Below are 17,426 nucleotides of genomic sequence, written 5' to 3'. Positions count from 1 at the left end.
GTGGCCGCTCGGCCCTTCCTCCTCCATGCCGCCCCGACCGTCCTCTCAGTCACCCACCGCTCTGGTTTCACAATCTCGGCTGGCACTAGGTGTTGGACTGTCTCTGCAGTGGTTCACAGGCGCTGTAGGCAGCAGATCAGCCCAGCCAGTTGCGGCCCAGCCGGCCATGGCGCGCCTCATTGGCCCCAACTGGATAAGCCCTCCACAGAGCCACCGCGATCCCTGGCCATCTGCAGATGGATCCCTCCACTTTCGACTGGTATCCCGATCCAGATGGTGCTAGTGAGGGCAAGGATCTCCCTCGGATTCAGGATAATTGGTGGATGATTCGTCCAGGGCTGACGAAGCCTTACTAAGGTGCGCCCATCTTGTCAGTCCGCCCCCTAGCGTCTCCGGGGCCTTAATAATATTTAACTAATAATTCATTAACTATTTTAATTAACTTAACCCCTACAAACACAACAACCGGCACCTGAAATATAGATTGAAAAAACCTCTTAATTAAACAATTAATTATCAATTAAATAATTATTATGAATTAACAATCATTATTAATCATTATTTAATAATTATAATTTTTTTACTACCTACCCTGTACCCCTACAAATCCCTCAACCGGCACCTAAAACATGACTTAAAAATGAATTACACAATTTACATAATTAATTATCAAGTAAATATTTAATAATTTCAAATTAATTATTAAATCGTTATAATTAATTTACTTCCCACCATGTTCCCCTACAAACCTCACAACCTGCGCATAAAACATATCTTAAAAAACATTATTTAAATAATTTACATACTATTAATTAACTAATTATAATTAAATATAAAATTATGAATCAATTATAAATAAATTGCTTCCTACCCTGTTCCCTTAAAAGCCTCACTACAAGCTACATCACTAAAAATTACGATAAACAATTACATTTAAAAACAACTAAAAATGTACAAACTGTATAAAAAAACATTAACAATAATTATACAATGTATAACAAACACAATTAAAAACTATACTAAAATGCATAAAAATAATTTGAAAACAATGGGGCTGTTTTTGATATCAGTCAGTCCGACTGCCCCATTGTGATATGACCGCTGTGTTGGCAGTCAGAAAGCGCTCCATATCACGGCAGTTTGTGCTGTGGCCAATGAAAAGGGCAGCAGCACAAGCTGCTCTGGCACGGAGCACCACCTGCATGTCCATTAACCGTGTGTTATACACCATGTTGTGTATGGCACACTGTGCATGAACGTGGGTGGGGCCACTACATGTGCACCCCAGGGCCACTTCACAGTGGTCCATGATGAATGGGGGCCCACATTTCCTTTTATGACAGTTTTTCATGACAGTCTTCCTACCATGAAAAGGATGTCGGAAAGGGATATGTTAATCCTGACAGCTGTGCCTGCCTCTGCACTGCCATCATTCAGGGATACAACTCTAACTGCTGCCCGTCGGGGTCTCTGATACTGGCGGAGTCGTCAGTCTTCCCTCCCACCGCTGTGGGTCTCACAGCTGGAACTGTAATCCGGCGGTTCGACCAAAGGGCTGTTGGCAGTAAGACCGCCACTGACAGCCTGCCGGTGGTCCAACCACCATCATAATGAGGCTATATATTATTAACAACAATGTATTTATAAACGATATCAACAACATAGATATTTTTAATGTCGGTATTAAGGACATAGATATTTTTGTAGACAATAAGAGCAACATAGATATTTTTGACATCATTTTTATTTACCTTACCAAATCGATATTCTTGCATCACAATATTTGTGGATCAAAATATTAAAAATTAGATATTTCTTACTTGAAATTTCTTATGCCAACTTCAGGAAATAGGTTTTTGATTGAGGTGGGGCTGAAGACTTTTCTTAAGTAACAACCACGGTCCCTGTCAGAGTAAACCACAAAAGTCAGTAGATTGACCTGTACTTAACTCTCTGGTAGCTTGGAACAAAAACAGTCAGGTTTAACTTAGAGTCACTGAGATAAGTATGTGGAGAGCACATAAGCAGTAATAAAGTAAAAACACCAAAAAATCCCACACCAATTTATTGAATTAGATAATATTTTATTGAATAAAATGACACCAATACCAAACAAATCCTGTCATCGTCGAGAAGCTGCTGGATGAAGTCACTATCAAGAGTTCTACGTTTGGACTTTGTCAAATCTCCAGCCAGGCAAGGCTGTAGATGATGAGGGCTCCATTAGTCTGGATACCGTTGTTCGGAGGTCCCGCTGAACAGGATTTGCTGTTGAAGAACATACCAGATGCTACAGAGAAGTCAAGTCGGGGGATAAATTCACATTGATCTGGGTGGGCCAGACGGCTCAGCACGTAGGTGAAGTGTCTCATCAGGACCTTAGCAAATAACTTGACCTCTGTGTTTATATGGGAAATAGGCCAGTAAGAGGTATAGCAATCAGGTGTTTTGTCCAGTTTTGGTAGCATCAATATGGTGGCCAGATCTGCCTCCGTAGCAGAAATGTCCTCAGGCAATAGACTCAAGGTACTTATTTTAAATGTGTAGTAAAATGGTTTGGCGAAGTCTGGGATAGTATTCCATTGGGAGTCCGTCTAGTCCCGAGATCTTGTCAGACTTGAGATTTGAGATGCCTCTTTAACCTGTTCCCCGCTCATGATGGAACCACTGCGTCATGAGCCACGGGCGCCGTGTGCTCATGACGGAGTGGTTCCGTCATGCTGCGGCCGTTGGCGGCCGCTCCTCCTACGCGGTGCTAATTCCCCACCTGTGCGGGCGATTAGCGCAGTGGGTGTAGTCATGACGGCACCACGCCGTGATGAGCACAGCTCACCCGTGACTCATGACGGCGTGGTTCCGTCATGAGCACAGCGGCGCCATCAAGCCCCCAAACCCCACCAGCGCTGCGGCGGAATTCGCGCCGCAGCGAAGGGGTTAATTTTCTCTATCATCAAAGGCTGGTCAAGGTCCTCCTCTTCAGTAGGGGTCAGTCTGGTCAGTTGAATGTTTGCAATTAGAGGGCATATTCCCTGTGCATGAGCCATGTGCGTTTGGCATATCAGGAGCCATAGTATTCCTTAAAAGCGGAAGTCATCTTGGGGCTGTCACAGCTTGCACTCCGTTGATTTTAGTTATACAGAGCACCACTCTTGACTCCAGTTCTTTAGTAACAAACCAGTGCAAAAGCTTGCTAGACTTGTTGCCCCATTCATACATTTTCCTAGTCAAGACTTTGCAGTACCCAAGGGTCTTATTCAAGTACAGTTGGCACAAGGCTGTCCCCTCTACATCCAGGCAATGGCTCGTCATTTCTGTTAGGTTGCCCCGACTTCTGTTCTCTAGTGTTAAAAAAGATGCTTACAATTATCAGATTCTACCATTTATCTTGCAGGATTTGCCTCTGACAGAGTTGAGCCACTCCTTGCATAGTTGGTTTACAGTCTTCCCACAGTGTCCCGCTCAAGTCCGCTGTCCCTTGGTTGGTGCGTAGGAAAGCCTTCCGCTGGGCCTCCAGAATCTGGACGAATGGCTTGTCTGAAAGAAACCAGGCATTGAGGTGCCACATCTGTCTGTCTACCTCCCTCCTCTCATCCCCAACATGAACCGTGACAGGAGCATGGTCTGAAAGGCCCTTTGTGGGAATATGTGAACCTCATGCATGCAGAGATCAGCTGCTGGGAGCATGACAAAATCAATACAGGCTAGTGAGCCATGGGCTGTGAGGCATGTGTGTATTCCCTAGTCTCAGGATTCCACATTATCCAGACATCACATAGACACTTTCCCGCCATGGAGCTATTGACTGAGGCTCATAGTGAGTCTAAGGGACCCAGCATGGCATTAACATTAAAGCTGTATTTTATTTAAGTTTCTGACCAGCAAGGCTCCTGTGATCCAGGACCATGAAGAACAAAAAAGAACAACCATCAAACCAGTGGGACCTGGAGGCTGTATTGCAACCCTGGTTAAGAATCATAAAGGACAACAAGGGTAGCTTTACAGACGATCCATCCAACTAGTCGGAACAGAGAACCTGTGTGGGATCCCTGGCTAAAGAGAGTTCTTGAGCCCGCCTCCCAACAGCTTCTATTCATTGATACCAGGTAAGCTGTTCCTTGCAGTTTGCAAAGTTTAGGAGTGACCAATGTACATTTCTTCCCATAATTAGTGAGCCAAAGCTTCACCAGAGTAAAACTAATCTACCTGTGCCAACTTAATACAACAGTTTAAGATTTTTAACACCAGACAAAAAATATAGTCGTGCAACAGTGTGGGCAAATCAAAGTATGAAAAAAATGCATTGCAGAGTCAAATGCAAAGCTCTTACTGATCTTGCTCAAACTTCCAGACTATAATTTCAAGGTAAAATGCACCACCTGCATAATGTGCAGTTGTGCCATAACATTGAATTATGCCCAATGCACAATGTAAATAAGCCAATTAAACTGTATCACAGTTGAGGTACTAAAAGAGAGGTCAAAAGGTACTGTTAAAGTGTTTTGGTTTAAATACATGGCTTATTTCAAAGCAATGCAGCCTGATATAAGAACATTAAGAAGGCCTGATAACACATTCTAGGAGACGTCAGTATCTACAGTATAAATGATCAAGCCCCTTCACTGTTCTGAGGAGGATCTGTGATGTTAAATATTTAATTGAATAGGTATCAGGATAACTATATTAAATTGCCCGCGCAAGTATACAAGCCTCGTCACTGTTCTGAGGAGGGTCTGTGATGCATTTTGTTTTATTCAATACGTATTGGGATATCTAAATGAAATTGCCTGGCAAAATAGGTGCTCTCTCTCTCTTGTGCCCCACTTTGTACAAAAGTATAGGTGACATTAACATAGGAACATTCTATGTCCATCATAGCATAATTAGTTTATAATCGAGTTCATTAGTTTCTGTGCAATACTTCTATAGTCACTGTGCTAGCATAACGTGTTATTTGATGTAATTACGGTTCCAGCAGCCAACATGTATTTTGTCCATTAGTATAGTTTCTATTATTTCCCAGGCTGTACATAATCTAAAAATACAATATAAGGAAATACATGTGATCCAACATAAATAGAATTAATCAATTCCAGATGGATATCTCAGCTCTATAATTCATAGAAAGATCCTGGAAAGTTCCACAATTGTATTGCAAAAATCTAATTATTACAGGAAATCTAAATATTCATGCATACATTCAGAGATTTATTTGTGGTCTCCCAAAGAGAACAATATATTTATATAGATCTTAAAGTCATAACAAGCCGTAAAATAATTTATAATTGCTAATTGTATTTCATCAAGAGTAATTTTAGACTCCCATTATCTCATTGATTATATCACAAACATCCCAATATTTTTTAATGACTCATCCATAATGGAATTTATGGGATTTTTGCCGATAAAGATTATTGCCATATTCATAACGTGTCAAATATGTGTGATGAATAACCTTCCAGATTTCGCTACAGATATAGGTTCTGAATTAAATTATCAATAAGTGGCTCACCTTTTTGTGAGAACAGATGATTTTTAAAACTCCTGCTCCTTTAATATTCTTTCAACTATGGACATGGCTTCTGACACAGCGTCTTGAAATAATCATATAAATAAAACTCCATGGCAAATAGCGAGCTTGGCATATATTCCAATTTTAAATTTTGACTTTATTTGACGGCGCTCACATGATTTACCTAAATAAAATGCTGATATCACAATTCTCTTTTCCAACACCATTTGTTGTTAGTGATGGGGCACCATTTTGTTTGTTATTAGGTCCATGTAGCCAACTCGGGTTTTGATAGCTAATATTAGAACCCTACACTCTGCCCGGATCCGGAAGGCTCCCAGCATTTAAGAATGTCTGTAAACTTGAGACTGCCCATCTTGCTTGAAGTAGTGTTTTCTTTATCAATCATTTTCAGTGAATTTCTAAGTTTAAAAAAATAATATTTGCTAACTGTAATGTCCCTGTAACCTTTTTTTCTAGTGTTTTTCTATGGTCTTTAAATGTTATTTCCTAATTATAATGTCCTGTAACCTTTGTTTTTTTCAGTGAATTATATTATATTTACAAATAAATATATGTGTGTGTGTGTGTGAGTAAACAAGAGGATGCGTAAAGCCTGCTGATTTGCTTATTCTGAATACGTTATGCAATAAAAACACCTACATACAACATGCGTTGGTCCTTCGGGGTATAATTATCATGTATGGCCAGAGTAAAATGTCAAGATACTTGGCCATTTGATGCATTGCTGTGTCTGCTGTCCTCCATCAGATGTTTTCAGTCTTCTACCTCAATGTAGAATGACCTGTGTTTATCTCCATCAGACACAGTGAGTTGCCAATTTATCTTGAGAAAGAGTGGGGTCGTTGTGCTGGCTCAAGGCAGGATATGTTTTTGTTCCAAACAGATTGTAAAATAGCAGGTTCCTTGCATGTTCTCACAAATACCTCCTCCTGCTACCTCCCGACCTTCAGCCCTCGAAACCTCAAACTAAGCTGCGACTTTTCTATCCACCCAGGGGCGGCTCTAGGCTCATGGTGGCCCTGTGCAGGGAGCGTACGTAGGGGGCCCCGGAAGAGGGGGTCCAGGCGGGGCGGAGCTCAGGAAGGTGTTTTAATAAAACGTCCAGAAAAGGCGTTAGATGACCAGTACCTGCGGCTGCTCCTACCCTTCTGAATTCGTCTCAGAACGATAACATTTAGGAGGAGGAGGGCATTGTGACACACGATGTGAGGGACTGGCACAGATGGCTGCAGGGCCATGACAGGGGGGCCCCGGACCCACAGCCCCCCCACAGAGAAAGAATCTGTGGCTCTTTGCCCGGAAACAGTAATATCAATACCATATCGAATATGGTGTCGTACGCATGGCTTGAAGCAGCATGATCCAGCAGCATGAATCCCACATCGCCTCGAGACTTTTATGTGTGAAGCAGCTGAGCTTTACAAACCCTGACTGATTGATAGTAATTACCCTTCCCACTACATGTATGACACATTGTGAGGATTAGCCACATATGGACGGTTTATTTGAAGAGTGTTATAAAACTATAGGGTAGATCATGTGACCTGGCATACAAGGTCTGTTTTCTCAGTCCACTGAGAACAGTAGAGCCTGGAGAATAGTTCATGATCTATTTGGGAACTGACCTTAGCAGGAAGAGAGTCAGCTACCTTGAAATCACGGCACACATAGACCTGTCTCAGTACGTCACTAACTGATCCTGAATACAGCCCACAGGTAGCCAAAGACTCGTTCACTTTACCACATTGTCAAAAGACAAAATACAATATATTTCATTAAGGTTTCTTGTATAGTGCCATATTCCAGCAACCCGTTCTGCTCGCTTTCAGAGCACCTATTAAACAAGGATTAATTACAGTGAGTCCTAAGGCTATGAAAAGGCACTAGAGGTTCACTGAAGCAAAATTCATGTGCAAGGAACATCCAGTCAGGAGACAACTTTAAAGCAGACGTACGAACCACTAGCACAGCGTACCAACGACCCCATGGGCCGTGGCGTAAGCAAGGAAAATGGCCCCTTTGGCGTCTGCTCAGGAAGTAAAATATAGCAATTATCAGGGTTCAATGGGCCCCTGAGGGTTTTGGGTCTCGGTACCACTGTACTTGCTGAACCAATGGTAACTATGCCCGTAGTATGGACAGAGAAGGCTGCTTCACCAATTGCAAACTGAGGACTAGTTAAACTAGTTTTCTCTGCTAGTCACATGACAAGCACTGGAATGTAATTAAAGAAATGATCAAGAAGCCAGTCTCCTACCAAGGTCTCTGCAAAAGGGCATTAGATTGAGTTAAAATGGGTAGGCACTACCATCCTATTCCAGGCGTCCATCCATAGGTGCTTGCATTTCATGTCTGCCTCAACACCATATAAATAGACATAACCAAATGCCAAGTACATTCGAACACTCGATGTTTTAAAAGATTTGTGCAGGCAGATCCACTCATTAGATCACAAGTATCAGCTTCATACTCTGTTTTCATGATTGTTGATAAGTAATTATAATCATTTTAATGAATCCTTAACATTTCGTCTAACACCTCGTACCCTGCTCTCCTCTTCCCCCCAATACGACCGTGCCTCCCAAGTTATACCTCCAAAGGTCACCATGCCTCCCCTCAGCCACAAGTAAATACCGCCGACCCTGCACTCCTGACTCACTCTTCCCTCCACATACAGCGCCGATCTGTACCACTCCCTACCCCTGGCACACGGTGACCACCTCTCCGACCTGCGCCCTCTCAGAGATGAATCGTGAGAGAGAGGCTCTCTCTCACGATTCATCATACCCTCCCTTCCCCTGACCCCCAGAATACCTCCAGCTCGCCACCTCACACAGCTTACCTCCACCCAGACCCAAAGCACACACCATCTACAATAACATCCTCACCCAACCTTCCCCACGCCCCCGGCTCCTCATCCCCACGGGCTGGGATACATTCCTACGCCTGATCTGCCCTCCTCCCCAGGGCTCCCCACACCCTCGTCCAATGGCTCACCTTCCCTCGGGTTCACTCTGCAGTGGCACACGCTGACCTCCTCACTCCCCCTCCCCATGCCCTGACCCTCGGGCTGCTCACCTCGCAGCTGGCACCAAAGGTTGCACACTGGCATGCTATCCTTTGCATTTGAATTCAAGTGAGTTTAGCTAAAAAACGATTTTTACAAATTCTTACACTTGTTTGCTCTTGCAGCCACAAACTACTTTTAAAGAGAGTGAAGGATCGTTATTTGTTACAACACTTCCTCTGTGGGACCACGTTTTTGGCCCCCCTTCTTGAGTGAGTAAATAACTTGTGCTTAGTTGTCACGTTTTAAACTTATTTAAACAGACACCGCGAATGTGCGTGTAACATTTCTCTTGCAGAATTAAAGATCTGCGGTTTAAAAATCGTCTTGGCCCCGCAATATTGAAAATCAGTTTGGCAACCACTGTGTGTTATACATTGCTGATGGTTACATGCAACCGGCATAATGCAGGTATTTGACCACCAACTTGTACAGATAGAAAAACAATTAGGGCTTTGGGAAGCGCCTTTTTTTAATAAAAATTCAAATTCTTTTTTTCATCCCTCCCTTTTTTGTCCCAATCAGTCTGTTCGTGAGAAAGATTAATCCAGCCCTGATGAGAGTGCGGCAATTGATTTAACCGGCACTCGAAACGCGTCGGTAGATAAAGGAATTCAACTCCTTGGTTAAATATTACAAGGCAGACAAAGGAATCTAACTTCTTGGTTAAATATCACAAATATACTCCCTTGTGTCCCTGATATGTAGGGGATTTGATTGATTCCAAATATTAGGGTGTTAGTTGTCCAATCTATCAATTTGTTTGACAACTTTGCATTTCGTATTGTTTATATAATGATTGTTTTTTGTGACATTGCATTTGATGGTTTCAATGTTTGACTATTATGAGTTTATTTATAATTGTATGTCAAAACACATTTTTCACGTTGTTCACTTTCATTGTGTAAATATCAATCTGGTATTTCGTGTAGTTCATTATGTGTTCTTTTTGTGATCAAAGATATTAATTTAAAAAATAAAATAAATAAAAGGCATAAATCATTGCTTGGATAAACGTATTAATTTTCGTTTATCTTACTTCATACGAATAAGTGTTGAAGTCACCAGAGGCATCGGTAAAAAAATTTCTTATATGATCCTCTGCAAGGCGGCCTTTCTTGCCCAGGGTCTCTAGGCGCGCCGGTGCATGGCCTCGGCCGATCTGGGTGCTGCTCGCTGCACGACGGGCATGGGTGCTGCCACCCCTCCTGCCGCCGGTGATCCGTGGTGCTTCTGTAACCCCTTTGCTGCAGGACTCACGGGCACTGCGCATGCGCGCGCATGCGAGCCTCTGGAGGGGCCAGATCTGGACTATTAAAACAAGCTCGATTCTCCTGGAAAAAAAGTTCTAAACAAGCACAAGACCTACCAGAAGAGCCCAAAACATGGCCGACCCCACAAAAAGACGAGACTGAGTTAGAAAGGAAAAGAGTATAAGAACAACCATTCAGCGTGCATCACATTGGATTTAGCACGCCCTAGTCGTTCATACTCCAAATCCCTGCCAGGGGCCGCCACGAATATGTATTGTATCCGATTCCTCGTGGCGGCCCCTGGGGTTTGGCGGCCCTGTGCAGGTACACAGTTTGCACATGCCTAAGGCCGCCCCTGATCCACCCCAATTCGTAACTGTCTGCAAACCTTGGAATTCTCTTCAACTTGAGGTTTGTCGAGGAAGTCGTATACCTGAATAGTAGGAGCATGTATTGTCAAGCAAAGACAAGCATCCCGAAGACAACTACTATGCATGAATAAATAAATACATGTTTTTAACTAACATCTTTCATGGGGCAAGAGGCGAACATGACCCAGAGCAAGTAATGCCAGATTCAAAGTACCACGTTAAAATAACTGGCTATAACGAGATGCTAATATATATAAAACACACAGATGCCACCTTTAAGAATTCTGACATTAAAAAGGGTGAAGCGCGTTTGCAGCACATTTTGCTTAGAGCTGTTTTCGGGGAGTGATATGGGCAGGTTCAGAAATGCGCACAGAAGATTCTGGAAAACTGATTCCTATCTGAGAGGGGTTCGGGAGGCTTGGGGTCCTGGGAGCAGTGGCAGCTCCTCAAGGGAGGGCTGCGGACGTTGAGGCAGGTTGAGGGAGGGGCAGGGTGGGGGGTAGTAAACTCTGGCATACAGCCGAACGGAGTTAAGTAGATAAATAAATAAATAAAACAAATTACATTACTTCCACTTTCTGGGAGTAAGTGACAGAGTGCTTCTCACTGGCCTCTAGAGAAGGCATTGCTCTTTAGAATGTTCGCAAAATGTGGCTGCAGAGACACATGATCTCAGAATACCACTAAGGTTATTACTCCCGTCAGCCAAAGCACCTGGAGGACGCAAGCTAGTAAGCACTATAAACTGTGTTTTATGACTAGATATCCAACGCATCGAACATGTTCCACTAATGAGGTTTCATGATATTTGCACAGAGCCAGGCAATGAAATGCCTGATCACTTCTTTACCCACAGAGTGATAGGCCAGGGTGCAGTGACCCTAATCTCTGCCGCGCTACCCGGAGTTCTGCAAGCAGCTGAGTACATTTTGTCATGTTGTTCGCATTGATTTTCAGCCCTGGGTGTTTGTCCCATACTGTAAAATCAGCACAAATGGCACCATGAGCAGCGCAAGAGGGAGCTGCTTCTTTTTTTGCCACTCAAGTAGATTTTCTACCCGGGCAGCAGCTTTCTCAACGTGAATGGAATAATTCTCAACGTGAGCGGTTGCGACCAACAGTGACTGCCCGCGTTGAGAAAGCTGATCGCCCAAGTTGAGAAATCTGACTGCTGCTTTGAGAAATCTCAACTGGATGTGGATTTTCTTTGCCTGCTCCATGTGATTATCCCAGCCACATGTACCAATGGGTACAGACATAATAATGAGTTTTTAATTTCGAACTACAGAAATATCGAGTTGTACATAGCGAAGGGACAGAATATCCACATGAAGAATATCGGTGACCAGAATATCGACCTGAAGGTAAGAAATATAGTTTTTGTTAATATCGAAGTCAGTAATATCGTTTGCAAACATATTGTTGTTAATAATATCGATATTTATATTAGTGTTATGTATTTTAGTATGTATTTTATATGTATGTGTTCTATATTCTTTGCTATGTATTGTATTTTTTGTTTTAATATATGAAATACATTTATAGAAGTTAGTAATTTTTTTTGAAGTAACTTTTGCGAATTAAGTACCGTAGCGGGTTGTGGGTTTATAGGTGAATAGGGTGGGAAGTAATGTAATTATAGTAAATTAAATAATAATTTTTAGAAATCATGAATTATTTTTAATTGAATTTTGCATTTTAGTTCCGTAGCGGGTTGTGGGTTTATAGGGGAATAGGGTGTGAAGTAATTTAATCATGATAAAGTAATTATTAATTTTTATTTTTTGGCATTGATAATTAATTTATTCTTAATTAATTATTAAGTGGTTAATTAATTAAACAAATTATGTAATTGATAAGCATGTTATTTTTAACCCTCTGCTATCCAACACTTTCCCTACAGTTACACTCTCTGGAGTTGGAATAGTAATTTTTACCTCAAGGCTATCCAACACTTTCCCTAATGTTGCGCTCTCTGGAGTGGGAATAGTAATTTTTACCCCTACGCTATCCAACACTTTCCCTGCTTTTGCACTCTCTGGAGTGGGAATAGTAATTTTTACCCCTACGCTATCCAACACTTTCCCTACTCTTGCACTCTCTGGTGTGGGAATAGTAAATTTTACCCCTACGCTATCCAACACTTTCCCTACTTTTGCACTCTCTGGAGTGGGAATAGTATTTTTTACCCCTACACTATCCAACACTTTCCCTACTGTTGCACTCATTGGAGTGGGAATATTATTTTTTTCCCGTACGCGATCCAACACTTTTCCTTCTGTTGCACTCAGTGGAGTGGGAATAGTAATTTTGACCCCTTTGCTATCCAAGACTTTCCCTACTGTTGCACTCAGTGGAGTGGGAATAGTAATTTGTACCCCCTCACTATCCAACACTTTCCCTACTGTTGCACTCATTGGAGTGGGAATATTAATTTTTTCCCGCACGCGATCCAACACTTTTCCTTCTGTTGCACTCAGTGGAGTGGGAATAGTAATTTTGACCCCTTTGCTATCCAAGACTTTCCCTACTGTTGCACTCAGTGGAGTGGGAATAGTAATTTGTACCCCCTCACTATCCAACACTTTCCCTACTGTTGCACTCTCTGGAGTTGGAATAGTAATTTTAACCCCTACGCTATCCAACACTTTCCCTACTGTTGCACTCTCTGGAATGGGAATAGTAATTTTAACCCTTTCGCTATCTGACACTTTCCCTACTGTTGCACTCTCTGGAGTGGGATAAGTAATTTTTACCCCTATGCTATCTAACACTTTCCCTACTGTAGCACTCTCTGGAGTGGGAATAGTAATTTTCACCCCTACACTATCCCACACTTTCCCTACTGTTGCACTCACTGGAGTGGAAATAGTAATTTTTACCACTAACGTAGTCAACACTTTACCTACTGTTACGCTCTCTGGAGTGGGAATAGTAAATTTATTCCCTCCGCTATCCAATATTTTCTCTACTGTTTTTGTTAATGTAGTGTATAATTTATTTTAAAAAGATGAAAAATATTGTAAATGTTTAATTTGTTTTATATATTTTTTATATTTTTATTTATATTATTGTTGTATATATGTATTTATAATCTATAAAATGTTTGTAACAATTTATAAGTTATTAAAATAATTATTTATGAATATTATTAAGTGTATATATTATAATTTAAATATGTATATGTTTACTTTGTTTTCACATTATATGTATTAGTTATAATTTTTAAACATTTTAAAATATTTTTAACTATGTTTCTTTTAATTATATGTATTATTTACTTCATTTTACATTATTTTTTTAACTTTTAAAAATAATAATTTTTTTAACAACGATATTCTTGACAACGATATATTTTTTTCGATATTTTTGTACTTACCATAATGTAGATAGGACTTCAATATTCTCGACATCGATATTCTTGCGCCCATATTTCTGTAGGTCGATATTCTGACTGACTGATAATCTGACTCTGTCAGTGATCCATCAATCCTACCTAATATGACTGCAGCAGTTCCTATTCACACTCCCTCAGTTTATCCAACCGTGCTTGCTGCTCTAATTCTTGCATTATCAGTTTCAATTTCCTCAAAAAGTTTGTTATGTGGGCTGGACCCCTACATACATCACCACTGTGGTGTGCTAATTCTATCTACATGTTAGCAGCTTTCTGACACTGGGGGCCCCATTAGGATGGCGGGCCTTCGTCCGCCCGTCACCCTAGCGGTGTTGGGAACGACCGCCAGCTGTGTGGCAGTCCCCCACCACTGATTAAGATGCGACAGCCACCCTGGCGGTTACATTCTGTATAATAAACATTGCGGAGGGTGCTGCTGTAAGCAGCATCCGCCGCAATGCCAAAATGGCATGCTGTACTTTGCCATGCAGAACGTGGCAGGCACCGCGCGGTGCCTGCCACCTTGTGCATGGCAATGTAGGGGCCCGCAAAGGGCCCCCAAAGCAATTCCTGCCGCAATTCCCGCCGGCCTTTCCATGGCGACATTGCCATCATGGAAAGGCCTTGAAAAAAAAACATCATAATATGGATGGCCATATTGTTGTCCAAGTCCGCCTGGCCAGCAATCGGAAAAGCGGCGGACAGACTTTCTGTCCGCCGCGGTACCCCCCACCATGGTAATATGGTGGGAGTAAATGTAGTTGGGATGGCCGGCGGATCGCCCGCTATCCTAATGGCCCCCATGGTTAATGGAGCTGTAGCCTCCTTTTAAACAGAAAGCCTCAATGTTTAAAGGCAATTGTTCATGTTTCCCTGTTGATACCTGTGTGCTGCATAGTCTTGTGCCATTTGTGTGGTCATATCTTTATAGACAGTGCTAATTCTTCAAAGCCATCACCAATGGCTGCTTTACCTTCAGATATGGTTCTTTTGCTACTAATATACTCAATTCAGAGGTAGTTCTGTGCAGCTTTCTTTGAAATTTCAACATTGATTGTTGCATGAAATTGTGCTGCAGGAGCTCCCCAAGACTTCTCTACTTCTGGACCTTACAGGAGGCCATAAAGCCCTCTTTCTCTAAAGTAGTGAGTGATGGTGTTGTATGATGTTAAATATCTAGTGAGGGAGCGATAGCCGTAGTTGCTATGGCAGTGTTCTGTCACTGCAAGAATGGTAACCACTTTATTCGTAGTTTCTGCTGCTATTTGGCACATGGACTCACCAACGTGCTCTCTTTCCAGTGGTTGTTTGAGAAGGTTGAGCTGTTGTAGGCCAAAATGAATTATAGTGTTTTAATTTTTGTGTTTACAATGTTTTATACTTTGCTTTACTAAGTCACTTTAAAAATGTATTTGTTTAATAAGGTTAGATCTATATGTAAATATTGTATGTAGCATTAGGCATATATTTGATACAGGCCATCAAGATAATATTGCAAATATAAAAAAATATTATGTTACCATTGGTGTTATGCACAAGGCCTTCATTGTCCACAGTGATTTATTTTAAGCGCTGTAAAAACCTGAAATGGATTAATGGACAACTTTTAATTTAGGCATTTAACTACTACTTTGACTCATGACTGGACATGGTGGCTGAGGGGTCCATTAGGATAACGGGCACCCTAGCGGTGCTGGGACCGGCCGCCAGTGGTGGGCAGACCCGCAATGACAATTAGAATGCCACCGCCACGGTGGCGGTGGCATCCTGCATATATTACATTGTGGCAGGCGGTGCTGTAAGCAGCACCCGCCACAATGCAATATATGCATGTTGTGCATTGGCATGCACAACGTGACAGGCACCATGCAGTACCTACAACCTTGTGCATGCCAATGTTGGGGGGGTACCATGGGTACCCCCAACTGTAGCCCCCCGCCCCCCTACCTACCTGGAGGCCCACAACGGGCCCCCAAAGAGAACTCCTCATGCCTTTCCATGGCGGAGACTCCGCCATGGAAAGGCATTGAAAATGCCTGAAACTAATATGGATGGCACTTCCACCATATTATGGGCCTTTTCCGCCTGGTAGGCAATTGTGACGATTGACTACCGGCGGAAAAGCGGCGGATGGTCTTTCCATCCGCTGCCGTACCCCCCGCCATGCTAATGTGGCAGGGGGTCACAGGCTGTCCGGTGGGGTGTTTTGGCGGGCGGATCGCCACCGCCGGTTGGGCGGTGGCGATCCGCCCACCATGCTAATGACCACCTTAATTTCTTCCTGTGATGGGAGACAAGTTCTCTTTCTGCTGTGCAGGTTAAATAATGTACTTCCTGAAATAGGCGAGGCTAAATATAGCCAATGCTTATAAATCTGTAATTACCATCAGGAGAAGTACATACATCATATTTAGAGATTCCTATTTTGCGATTCAGTATTTGACACAATTTAGGAATCACTACATTTTATTTCCAGGCCCCACGTACTCGACTCATTGTAAATGAGCTTGGCACCTCTCTGGTAATAGAACAATTTTTCGAGGCATTCTCAAAGAACATGTGACATACTAAAGAAACATCTGAAATAAATCAGCTCAGACTCTCAGTTTTTTCAGAGGAACTGGAAAGAATATAGGTCAAAAATATAGGGGGCGTGGTTTCAGCGCCAGAGGAGATGGCCACTGCACCGGAGAGCTCCGTAGAGCCGTAGCCGCGTCGGGAGTCCTTCAAGTGCTCCGAGCGGTTATTGACGTCTCAAAACCGCATGGATCAACTGTGGAATGCCTGCTGTCTCCACAGATACCTTCGTCCTTCTTTGGGGTGAGCGCAACAGAGTTTATTTCGCTTCGGCATTTTCGGCGGGTCACGCTTGCGGTGCGGCCGCCATTTTGTGCTCTTTGCCTCCCCCAGTAAATGCTGCGTTTCTATCTGCCTCACGCTTTTGCTCGATGCAACAGAGTTTGAAAAGCGCTTTTCACCCGGATTGCTTGCTTGTATTGATGTGTTCTAAGAATGGAAGCTTCACTTCTGACAGGCTTTTCGATTTCAAATTCAATTAACCACCATTTTTGATGTGGATATTTCCTCATTGGTCTGCACCCTATTTACTTTTCTACGCTACTATGTGACAATAGTTTTCTTCATACTACAAGTTCCTGCAAATCAATTTCCACAAATAACTTGAGGAGAAAAGTCGTTTTTTCAGCGAATTCCTCTCGGTAGGTTTAATCCTGTATTGCAGTTGAAGTAATATTGCATCCAGTCTTGCCAGGTCGTTTTCCCTTTGTGGTATTCTTCTTCGTGGATTTTTCTTTTGGAACGGTGACCTATACGAAATTTATTGTAGCATTCACAATTCTCGTATTTCAAAAAAATGTCAGCTTACCTACTGCATTTTTATTTTTTCACTTTTATATATAAATCTCATTTTTTCAATGGCAATGCCATGCTATAATCGAAATTCATCTCAGCAAATTACTGTTTCTGACGTATCTTTGGTGGATGTTAACCCTTTTAGTGTGTTGCAAGAGAATTTGGAAGATACACCCAATGGCGCTATTACTGCAAAGTGCTCCTCTCCTCATATTTCGTGCCCAAATTCAAAAATCTCATCTAAACTACCTTCTCCTTCTGCTACATCTGGGAAACGAACAAAAACGAATCCTCTTCCCCTACAAATACAACTTCCTCCATCTCTATGGAGCTTCTATTGGAGGAAATTCGTTCTCTCAAACCCTACATGGCAGAAACAAATGCTCGTCTTCAAAGTCTCAAAGACAACTGGTTGCATAATGAACAAAAG

Source organism: Triturus cristatus, chromosome 11, assembly GCF_964204655.1.
Source record: "Triturus cristatus chromosome 11, aTriCri1.1, whole genome shotgun sequence".
NCBI classification, from domain to species: domain Eukaryota; kingdom Metazoa; phylum Chordata; class Amphibia; order Caudata; family Salamandridae; genus Triturus; species Triturus cristatus.
The sequence above is the reverse complement of the archived record's forward strand: the minus strand, read 5'-3'. Positions refer to the sequence as shown.